This window comes from Rhipicephalus sanguineus, chromosome 3 (genome assembly GCF_013339695.2).
Source record: "Rhipicephalus sanguineus isolate Rsan-2018 chromosome 3, BIME_Rsan_1.4, whole genome shotgun sequence".
NCBI lineage: Eukaryota > Metazoa > Arthropoda > Arachnida > Ixodida > Ixodidae > Rhipicephalus > Rhipicephalus sanguineus.
Window position 1 is genome coordinate 4,125,091 of NC_051178.1, and position 11,857 is coordinate 4,136,947.

Below are 11,857 nucleotides of genomic sequence, written 5' to 3' on the forward strand. Positions count from 1 at the left end.
GAATTCTTGCAAGCAGTTTTCTAGACTTCTAATAACGTGGCGTTAGCACAGCTACAGGAAGTTTTCAAGCTGCTTACGTCTAAATAACATCTCAAATAAACTTCTAATATACTTTTGGAGTTTCCTTTCTAGATGTTTAGTAGAAGTTTTCTAGCTTTTCTTGTGTTTCGTGGGCAGTGCGCTTTGGAATTTTTCCTTCAGCCTTTTTCCAATTGAAATTCTCCAGCACTAGCTCTTCCTCGGTTGCTCTCTCCGGCACACTTTTACTCACCGGGGAAATCCCCTGGACGCTCTTTTTAAACGAATCGGCTGTTACCTTTCGAATGTAACCTAACGCTTCGTACCCTTCCAATTGATTACCTCCTTCATCGAGAATATGTTGTTGCGTTGTGACAGACTTCCTACCTAGCGCCTTTATGTGGTTCCAAAATATCCTAGGTGCGGCCTCCTTCTTTTCGTGAATCTCTGTCACCCAGCGTTCACTTTCGCCTTTAATTTTTGCCTCGACCAATTTCTGTACACTGGATTTTTTCTCTAGATATATTTCCCATATTTCGTTGACTTCGTCCTGCGGTCGCTTGTCCTTTTTTACCCTTCTATGATTCCGTGATTCCCCGCCCCGTCGCGCCGCAGCGGCTGCAACTAGAGTTACTGTATATGCTACCTTTAGGTAGCTAAGGGTAGCATATACAGTGACTCTAGCCGCAACTGCAACTACGGCCATATGACTACGGCGACGCGCTACGCGGGCGGCCGTACTGTGCGGTTTTTCATCCAGCGGCCGTGCTCTTCCGCGACATTTGTTTTCGTGGCCACTACAGGGAGCGACCGCTGCGCCGCCATCCGATAGCGCCTGAATCGCGCTTCTGGGCACTTTTTCTCCCTGAAGACGGCCGCTGGCCTAGGTACTGAGGAGGAGAACGCCCCTAGCTCCACTTGTCCCTAAACGCGCTTCGCGCCGGTGTCAACTCACGTCAAGGTAAGTTCTTGCATTCCTTGTTCTGCAATGTTTTCTACGCGCGACGAGTGTAGGTCCGGATCCCATGAGTTACCTCCCGGTAATGTTCAGTTGTCAGTAAATAGTACGCGCGACGATGAAATTTCTCCACGCAGTACGCGTCTCACTTAGAACTATTTTCATCGTGACAGTTTTTGTATCTTCTTGTAGCCAGCTGGGAACACCGTTCAATTTGTGCGACAGAAACTTATGCAGCTTCCGTCTCACGCTATTGTATGGAAACGGTTGAATACCGCTTGTAGTTACTTTCTTGCCCTAGAGTTGAACTAGTAAAAGGTTTGTGACACACACTTATGAGAACGAATGCAATAAGCTAGGTCTTCGCTTGTACATTAGTGTGCAAAAAAGCTTTTATTTGCGCAGGTGCCCATGTTGCGAGTGCAGTCGTAACGCTTTGGCGTTGGATCCGAGCCCATGGAGAAAGTTGGAGCTGTAGAGCTGTATGTAAGTAAACTTTGTGCGTGCATATTCTTCGTTTGACCATTGCGAAATATGTCAGAAGTGGTGTACTAATCAGTGCACAAAAATTGATCTGCCAACGTTAAACAAAAAGCATTTAATAAAACTAATGAGCCGTAGTGTCCCCACTTCACTGCTCATGGGCTCTTTTCGATTAGCTTAATGGGCACAGCCACTGCTCTGCCAGGGAGCCAGACATGAAGTTCAAGGGGACACAGCTTTTGCATCGGTCTGGCTTTAATGAGGGCAACTTGCGCTGTGATTCAAAATTTTATTTTCAAGCCGTTGTTCGAAGCTTTACAAGAGGCTAACACATACAATAGGGCTCTCGTGGTTCAAAAACCGTGGGCAGGACTACCGCTCAAAGTAAAAGAAATCTAGGCCGAAGGTTTACAGGTTAGTATGATTGAAAATTGGGCGAGTTGGTAACAATTCATAGCTGGTAGAGGCAACACAGTGCGAAATAACAGAGGCCAAGGACGAGTAGACACGGCACGAGTGCTGACTTTCAACTGAAAATTTTATTGAAGAAACATCATAATATACTCTTACTGCGCATGCTCTTACAAGGCAAGAAACTCATGACGACGTCATGGCATTGAAGTGGTGTTCGCAGCCAAGAATAAAGTTGGTGATATCGGCACAGCAGTGCGGAAAAAGGCCCAGTGGTGAGGGATTCATATTCCATTAAGCACACGAATGTTTTTGTGCCATTGGCATTGTGTACAGCATACCCTTCACGTGTGGAAGTGTTTACATTGGGCAATTGGGGCGACGCGTAAACTCGCAACTGAGGGAGCATCAAAATTCCCCGAGAGGTAATGTTTGCTCGACGCACTTGGCAATGCACTGCCAACATTGCGGGTACACCGCAGAATTTTCTAGAATGAGGATTCTTTTCCGCCACCACGACCAGTTGACACGCGAAATCTTCGAGGCCCGCAAAATACAGAAGGCAGGGCATAACTGTGTCATTCAGTCTTCAATAGCCCTCCAGGAAAAGGAAATTTCCTTTTTAGATTCTTGTAATCGTTATCAGTGCTAAGATTACTAGCAAGAGCGAGCCAAAGAGCCCAAATGAAAGCATGCCAGTTTCATTACAATCTGCTATTGCCATGTATTAGCATGGCTCTTATGACAAACACCGACATACCGGAATATTTTCTGGCTGTTTTAGGTCAGCAGTTAATGTACAAGCTTCCTAAATTCTTCCATTGCACGCTATGTTCTATCATGAATTAGAGGCTCAAGACATCAAGTACATCAACAGTTTCTTCCGTTGTTTGTTATTGAACAACGGATAGATATTGCACATACCGCAGATCCATATGTGCTCAAATACTGCAGAAAGTTTCAGTATTATCGTCACCATCTTTCAAAGTAGCATTTGGCATTGTTAGTTGCCTAGTTTCTGAAGGAAGAAAAAAACTGGAAAGTGAGTTCCTGGACTCCAATCTCGAAGGTGATGCTTTACCTCCATGCAAATTCATCGACGTTCGAAAAAAAACATGACAAATTCGCATAAGATCTGCATATTTTCGTTGGAATCCTTCGGTATTACTTTTCATGTTGTTAACTAGTTTATTTGTATAGGGAAAGGCTGCTCAATTACCTTGTCTGGAATCAGTGCACTGAGTTTGTGTGCTATGCTTAATTTGGCAGTTGCAGGGTGGTAAGGCATAGCCTTTCAGATAGCAGACTTGTCTACCATCTTTCTGGTGCTCCTGCCACGGGCTGAAGCCAATTAAATCCTTGTGAAATGTTTGCCGAAGGTTCAACGGTGTGCACACTAAAATGTCCCAACCGATCAGGACAGAAGATAGTCAACAAGTTTGGAGAAAATGTGCAAATTCTGCACGATGCATTCACATTCCAGTGGACATTTGCTGGCTGGCGCATCCTCTTGCCAAAGTCCAACATTAGGGGAAAGTGCAGTGCTGCATGTCTGGAAAAAAGTTCATTGACTAAACACCAAGCGATGTCTGCCAAGGTGTCGAGCTTTCAAAGTGCAAAGAGAGAGTAAGCTTGCTCTAACAAACATAGCAGTGGTTATGAAAATGATAATGTGCATTTGTAAGTACATACTGTCATAGTGCGCTCAGTACAAAACAAGTAACCAACTAAGGCATGCCGAGTTTTAAATAGCATAGGTGTATTATGTCCAGTACCGCCTCACACAAGAAACACCTGCTGGGGTGCCATACCCTTCTACCTATGAACTTGCAGCAGTTGGGGACCTATTAACTGCACCGTGGCACTGATAACGATGTAGACTTTCTAGACCAAATGGCTCGGCAGCTACAAAAGTGGGCTTGCTACGAAACGTATAATGCAGATGGCACTTTCATCGGTACTAAAGGTTTTGAAAACGCGCAAATGCTTCACAAGCTTGCCCTCGGATGCGTGAACATTTCTAAAGACGCCGTGTGTTTCACTTATAAGGATTTGTGCAGGTGGTATAAATAACCATTGCGGCATCGCAGAAAGTGTAAAAAACATGCTTGGAAAATGTTCCGATTTGTCATAATTTCTGAAACATAGGATAAGCTGCTGCATGCATATGTTTGACTGACTTCATTGTGCGTTTTGCATGCAGGACGAAATTAGCATTCTGGTAATTCCATAACCAGGTCACAATTGTGAGACATACTGTTGTGGAGGAACTCGTTGATTTTGCCTACTCGGGATTCCATAAAACACCTAAATTTAATTGCACTGTGCGGGACAATATCAGCTGTTCAGTTGCACCTGCTTTTGGCTGTTACAAGTTTAGTGCTGTTTACCAATGTTTCGCTGCTGCGCTTATGTGTATTTTGTGGTTGAAATTGCTTTAATTTTAAAGGAGTACTGACACGATTTTGAGACATCGTAAAAGGGACATTTTTGGTTTCCTTGGTATGCAGTGTCAACGATGTCCACACACCGGAGTCGGAGAACGCGTATCAAATATTTTAATTTGACTTTGAAGTTTTCGTCGCTGAGCATCTGCAAGCCAGCCACAGTGCAATGGACATTATCCTGATGAGTCAAGACAGTTCCCCCGACTTTGCAAGTTCTGCATCCTGCATGCAGCCTATATCGTAGAAATCACTGTCAGGGTCACTGGACGACAATTAACTTATCGTTATGTGCACCACGGGCAGATGATGGATTTGCCGCAAGTACGTCGCGAGTTTCTGTATCCCCGTGACATCACACTGCTATGAAACATCATCGAGAAGCCGCCCCCTCGATATCGTAACCAAAAGTGTCTTTTTAAGGTAGCGATAAATAAAATATATACGATGCATTCCCAGGCACCACAATACTCGTTTTAGGTTTCTCGACACCAGTATTTTTATTTAGAGCGTCAATCCGAAAATTTTTAAAATTCATGTCAGTACTCCTTTAACATACCTTTTTTCCTGTCTGTACTCATAAGTAACCTCAACTCACTTGGTAAGAATCTTTAGCACATAAGCGACACAAGGACGAAAAGGGAAGGACAACGTCTGCACTAACTTTCAACGAAATGGTTTATTGCACACAAGGCACTAATAGACACAGTGGTGGTGCCCTAGCACTTCACCAAGATGCCATGCAGAGAGATATGTCTTTTTCTGTTTTATTTTGACAAAATATATGGCACACTATAATCACTTCGCGAACTACTACACATTCAATACAGTCAATTCTTTATTCGAGAAGGATAGTTGTGGAGTGCTAACACAATTGGTACCCACTATTACAGTTTTTGCAGCTTCTGTCATCAGTCTCATTAGTTCAACTCTATTAGCTGATGAAACCTTTGTGTCCTGAAAGAAAGGTTCATACTCTCATGCCCTACACTGTGACGCCAGCCATCCATCGTTGCATTTGTTCACAAGATTACAGTGCTCTCTTAACCTATCATTCATGCAGTGGCCCATTTCCTGACATACCACTTACCACATGAAAGAGGTATCTGATAACGACAGCTTCTCAGCATGTCCTATGCCGTTTTGTGCAAGCAGTTGTCTTCTTTGGTGCGTGACTACTAATTCTGCAAATCGATTTCAGCTTGCATGGAGCTGAAAAACTACTTGTACATTAGCACGTGATGCCATCCTCTCCATAACTGTAGTTGGATAGCGTAACAACTCAACAGGACACACAGCACATGGGAAAGGTTCACACACAACGCGTCGCACAAACAGAAGTATAAGTCGTAAAAGGCTTAAATTAGGAAGTACCGCTCCATTGCTCTACTTGGCTGTTCCAACAGTGATGTCGCTCAAAAAAGAATAGCTGATGTGCCATACTTGCACAAAATTTAGCATTACATAATAATGTTGGTGTCACATACAAATGTGCAAATAGTTTTCCAGCTCTATGAAAGCTGAAATCAATTTGCAGAATTTGCAGTCAAGCACGGAAGAAAACTGCTTGTAAAAAAAACGATATAGGATGTGGTTTGCGGAATGTAGACAAGCTGTTGCTTATCTAATACCTAGTTTCTGCAGTAAGCAGTATGCTGGGCAAACAAGCAGCTGCATGAATGATAGGTTAAGATAGCATTGTAATGTGTGAACCTTTCTTGCAGAACACAAAGGTTTTGTCAACCAACAGAGCTGAAATAACGAGATTTATAATACTATTAGCTGCAGGAATTGCAAAAATTGGGTACCAATCGTGTTAGCACTCTGTCCCTGTCCTTGTCGGATAAAGAATCTGCTTTCTTGATTGTGCAATAGTTCGTTAGTTGATTAGTGTTACGTACATCTTGTAAAAATGAAGCGGAAAAATACAAATCTCTGTGTATGGCTTCTTGGTGCAGTGTGAGGGCACCAACACTGTATAAATGTTTGCCTCGTGTGCAATAAACGATTTTGCTTAAAGTTAGCGATTGTGTTGTGTCTCTCCATTTTTCTCCTCGTGTTGCTTATGTGCAAAAAATTCTTAGTATGTTGCCAACTAGGCTGAATTTTTCCCTAAACCTCTGTCACCCTGTGCTGCATCGTCTGTTGTCTTTTGACCAAACTATAGCCTCTTGTTTTTTTTTTTTTTGGTATGCAGGTGTATGTGCATGCTTGACTGAAACATTTTTTTAATTTAATATGCCTTTTGTGTGCAAGATGAAGTTAGAATTCCAGATATTCACAAAACCACAATATGATTGTCACACACAGTGCTGTGGAGGAGCTCGTTAATTTTGCCTACCCTAGTTCTTTAGCATATCTAGATTTACTCCATTAAGTGAGACAAAATCAGCTGTTCAACCACCCCTGCTTTTGGCATTTACAAATGTTCGACAATTCGACAAAGTATTGCTGCTGTGTTTGTGCCTTTGCCAAGTCAGCCTTCCGATTTTTATTGTGGTGAATGGTGATACATGCCTGCTCGATGGAGACACCTTGTACTTATTGTGCCTTTTGCGTGCAGGTTTCTGGACAAAGTCATCAATTCCATTGCTCTTCCTATGCCAAGTGGCCAGGATAATGGTTGAAATTGCTACAATAAAGGTTATGATCAACAACATTTGTTGAAATCTTGCATTTACTTTTGGAAGCACAGTATAACGCATTCCATGCAACATTACTAATGAAAATGAGTCAACTTAAAATGCTTATGTTGTCTGGAGCGCAATGCATTAAGCGAGTGCCATGTCGGAATAAACAGCATTAACTAATTCTTTGGACAAAAGAACACCGATTTTGCTGATATGAAAAATTATTGTGCACGGGGTGATGCTGGAGCTGTTTTGACAAGCATACTTGTCGTCTTCGTGGCTGCAACTTTGAGACAAGTCTTGTCGAAATGTTGGCTCCAGTGACACCCTAGTCAAAGCGTTGTACCATGCCAGCATTTCACAATCAAAAGTTTTAGCTGTTCACTGTTCACTTGCTGGCTAGAAAAGTGATAACTAAAGGGAAGTCTGCATAATGTGGCATCGGATTAATTTCTGGAGCTTCTCTAGCCAGCAAATTGAGAACTCTTTCTGTCTACTCTGTCCTTTTTTCCTATGTTCGCGCGCTGCAAAACCCTGCCAGTATGATAATCCAAAAACGGCAGAAGTTCAGGGGAAGATGGAGGCTTGAAAAGGTGAAAAATTCTTGGACACGAAGTGTCGCTGGTGTCAGCGTTTTGACAAGCAGTCTTGTCTTCTTCAAGGGTAAAGATTGCTGCTGAATGAAAGAATTCGATGCAGAAACCACTATTCGACACCTTTATTTTAGCCAAATGGCGCATAGGTGTTTTAAAATACAGCAAAAATCCCCATATCTCCCGTGGAGCAAAGTTCTCTCGATTTGTTTTCATCGAAGTGAGTGGGTCGGCGGCCGTAAATGACGGGAGGCGCTCAAGGATAGCTTTCGGTTTCGGTTTTTGACTGCGCGAAGCGCCACCTGCTTCCTGCAACTGGTGTCATGGAGACTTCCTGTTTAACTTTTTGAAACTCCAAGCGATTGCAACCTTTCCTTGCACTGTTGTACTTAATATTGTGGAATATATATGCGCCTGTGTACGTTATGGTTATGTTAGGCACCATCCGGGATATCAAGCATCGAAATCTAATGTGCGACACTTGCGCTTTGCCACTAGAAGGTAAGCAAAACACCACTGCATGCTGCACGACGTTCCTGCTGTCTGCGTAGTGAAGCAAATATGTATCGTCTTTACGGCGACCGCTGTCCTTGCATCTTGGCACGACGTAGGCGGGATCGACTCCTCCCATGTTTACCGTAGAAGAAAGTGAGCCGCGCCAATACGGACACTAGAGAACCAGACATCGTGTCTTCTCATGTGTCGGCTTTTGACGCTTTTCGTCCCATTAAAGACTGATTCCTACCTCTAGAAACTTTCTGTCGTTCTTTGTGTTTATATTCTGCCCTTTTCACCGGACTTTGAAACGAGGTCGCATTCGTTCGTCAACTGACGCAACGTGCAGAATGTTGCCTTTGCCTTGTTCGCACAAGAAGATAGTCAATACCACGCCATCGAAGGGGCCCGTGAAGGCATAAAATCCGTCAAAAAGAAATTGACATGCTTCCTGAAGTCTGAAAGGGCTAGGTTATTTTCTGCATCGCAAGAAGCCAGTCACGTGTTTGGCGCTACAGGGGACCCTCCACGGGCGGCTGCGGCTACTATCCCAGCCTTTAAATCCGTTCCACTCCTAGCGCGAGTGCGCCGATACAGATGTGGCAGACTGTCTACGATGCTTACATTGAATGCTGCAAGCTGCGTACATTGAAATTGTTTTATTTTTACACGTACATAAAATACGATTCGTGCATGCAAACAAACAAGGCGTTAAATAGGGCGGCATGGCTCATCTATTTACAACATCACCACATTGGGAACCAATCGCACTGTTTGCATGAATGGCATTCCCCGCCAGGCGAAGGCGACCGAAGACATAGGTGTAAGTGCAGTCTTCATATATTAAACTATTTACCATTAAACCTGTTACCATAAGGACCTACCAACATTGTGCATTTGTACAGAGCTGTCTATGCTTTCAGCGTGCCTTTAACTTGAGGCATTTAAAATTATTTCCTTATCTTATTATCTACTCCATCTATCTTCTAGCTGCCCTTATCCGGGTGCCCTCATGGCCACTTCCGTAAATGGTATTGGGCGTAAGGCATACCACTGGAAGAGCAGACGCCACCTTTGGTGCAACGTGCTAGGCAGGCTCATGTAGTCATAGTGGCTGCTTAGTCTGCTTTGGGAGCACCAGAGCGAGCTGAAAACAACTTTAGAATGCCACCTGCGCTGTAATTCTGAGTGACTGGGGAGGTTTTCCTGCTGTTGCTGTGCGCTCGACAACACTTGGAAGAAATCACTACATTATGTAGCCACTGTCTTTGGAGGAGTTTTGTATGGTAGGCCAGTGCTCAATGCAGGGTGTATGCTATGGAGCCTGCTGCCAGCTTTCACATGTGTCCGCAGGGTAAGAAGGTGCATGAATCTGCGAATGCAGAACTTAGAAATTGTAAACAGCTATTGGCTAGCACTTCCGCAAGGAAGATTTCTGCTTTGACGTGGGGCTGCGATGTTCGGTGAGTAGCAGGAAGCACTCACCGAGACTCGCCTGTGAACGCTGCCCAGCTAATGATGCTTTTCTTCCTCAAGGTGGCCCATATGTTTCTTACCTCCATATCGCCCCCAAAATTAGGTTGATGCACTCAAGCTAATTTCACTTAACTTGACCTGTCCCAAATCCATTTGTTTTCTACAAAGCCATATGTATTTTTGTTGGAAAAGTGCCACACCTTTTGCGTTATAGACACAATATTGGCACCGAAATTGCTGGAAAACTTGCCATAGACTTTTGCACGTTAAAAATTTCTATTGCAGTCTCTACACCTTGTTTTACCCTGCTTTGTAGCTGCAAGCTCGTTGCTACAGTAACTTCTCAGTTTCTGCGATTCCTAGCCCATGCATGTCTTTGTCTGCCGGCGTTGTTTGGAGAACTAGTCCAGCGAACGTTGCACAATACCACGTTTTGCCTCGTAGACTGCTTCTGCTTCTAACAGCAGTTGCGTAGTCTGCCATCTTAAACTTTGGCGTATGAAAGCTCTGATGCTATAGGAGGTAATCACATGATGTCATGAGCAAAGAAACACTAGGGCGGCAACTGCCATCGCTGTGGTCGTCCACGTGGTCCTCATTCTAGGACTACAACCAAGGTTGTTGGCCGTGCGTATTGTTTCGATATTTTTTCTCGTGACATCAGACTTGTACGCCTGATCGCTGTATGACTACGGCTACAATGACCAGATGTATGCACTTGCTAGCGCCGCCTGGCAGGCCAAGCTCAATGCGCTCGGTGCAGGCTCAGTGTGCTTAGTGCAGTGAGCTCAGTGCAGGCCTCCTGTAGATATAATGGAAAGGGAGCAATAGGAATCATTTTAAAAAAGAAGGCTCTTGTTTGTTTTAGTGCCATCCAAAGAATGTTTTGAATTATGAAAAAGAAGCAGCTGGAAATTGCTCACTGACGAGACTGATAACTGTAGATACGACACCACTTGATTAATAATAATTATAAGGAAAAAAAAAACTCTTCCCGACAGCACGCACAAGTCACCATAGATGTCAATCTGCCTAAAGTTTAAATTATCTTTGAAAAGCCTTGACAGCATCCACGCACTGACAGTTTATTGTGTATGCAGTTAAACAATATGCTGCGTACTTGCAATCGCCAACTTGATGCTTCATCCTTGTATCTGCCATTTAGTTAGTTTCAACATTAGCTTGAACAAAATGTCATATGTGGGTCATTTCTCGAGGGATTTGACAGCAGGACTCGAGAGATCTCCATAATGACTGAAATCTGGACCTTGATTCTGAAATATACAGCTTTTGTTCCATGGTTATGTTTCACCGCACTGCAACCTCACATGGGGGTGCCACATGAAAAAAATGCTTAAACCAGTCGCGTCTCTGTAGCTCATAAACATACTTATTAGAGTCTTTTAGCAAGTTACGGGAATATAGTACGCAAATACGGTAAGGCTGTATGGTAGCGCTCCTCCTTTCCTGCTCGTTGTGCTTTTGCCGGTGAAGGCAACCCAACACCACAAAAGCTGTCTCAAAAGTTACTGTGCGGTTGTCATGCATCATTGTTGCCTGTCAGCCTACACATTGTTAACGAGGAACCTGTCGTTTGAGGATGCACAGTTTCCTGAACTGTCACCTGAACTGGGAGTGGCTTAAGCGCAACGAGCAGAAAAGGACGAGCGCTACCGTACTGCCTTACCGTATTTCTGTACCATATTTCCGTAGCTTGCTAAAAGACTATTAAGAAAAAAAAGTGCGGGAAAAAGACAGTCATTCGTGGGTATGCCGCTACGAAAGGTCCAGCCCGTGTGTTTGAGACCCCTGGTCTATATCATCCCAGGAACATGGAAATAGACACTGGAAGTTTTATAAGACACTTTGTGTGGGTTAGACAAGAGAAGACATACCATTTATAGTTGGTGATTTTACTGTAGCAATGTGCTGCCTGACCACCATGCTGCAGCACACCGTGTAGATCAGGAATAAGTTTTAATCAACGGTTGTCTAACAACAGTTGGCATGGCAGCGTTGACTGCCGGTTTATAACAATGTAATAAAATTTACATATGTACTCCTACGGCTCAGCAAGCTAGAGTTTAGCCAGTATTTTTGTATACAATTGTGTACACCCCATTTCGCAATGACTGCACGACTGGTGAGGTTTCAAGGACTAAAATGCTTTCTCATGATTGTGAAGGTTATATATAGGGGTTGGTTATATTCCATGCATTTATCCATGACATCAACAGTGTAATAAGGGCTGTTGTTGGTAGCCTGTATGAAACCTGCTTACTCATTTGGTTGAGGGGATTCTAAGGGGTCCTATTCTATTAGCTCTTACTTTTGCAAATGCCTGTTAGC

The 11,857-nt window shown here is 43.6% G+C and overlaps 1 long non-coding RNA gene across 1 annotated transcript; it reads left to right on the plus strand.

Moving 5' to 3' along the window:
- Window positions 1–1,178: 1,178 nt before the first annotated feature.
- Window positions 1,179–6,972, plus strand: LOC125757556 (uncharacterized). The gene is made up of 3 exons (XR_007415303.1): window positions 1,179–1,294; window positions 1,382–1,462; window positions 6,878–6,972. It is a non-coding gene; the product is annotated as an uncharacterized LOC125757556 (long non-coding RNA).
- The last annotated feature ends 4,885 nt before the right edge of the window (window positions 6,973–11,857 follow it).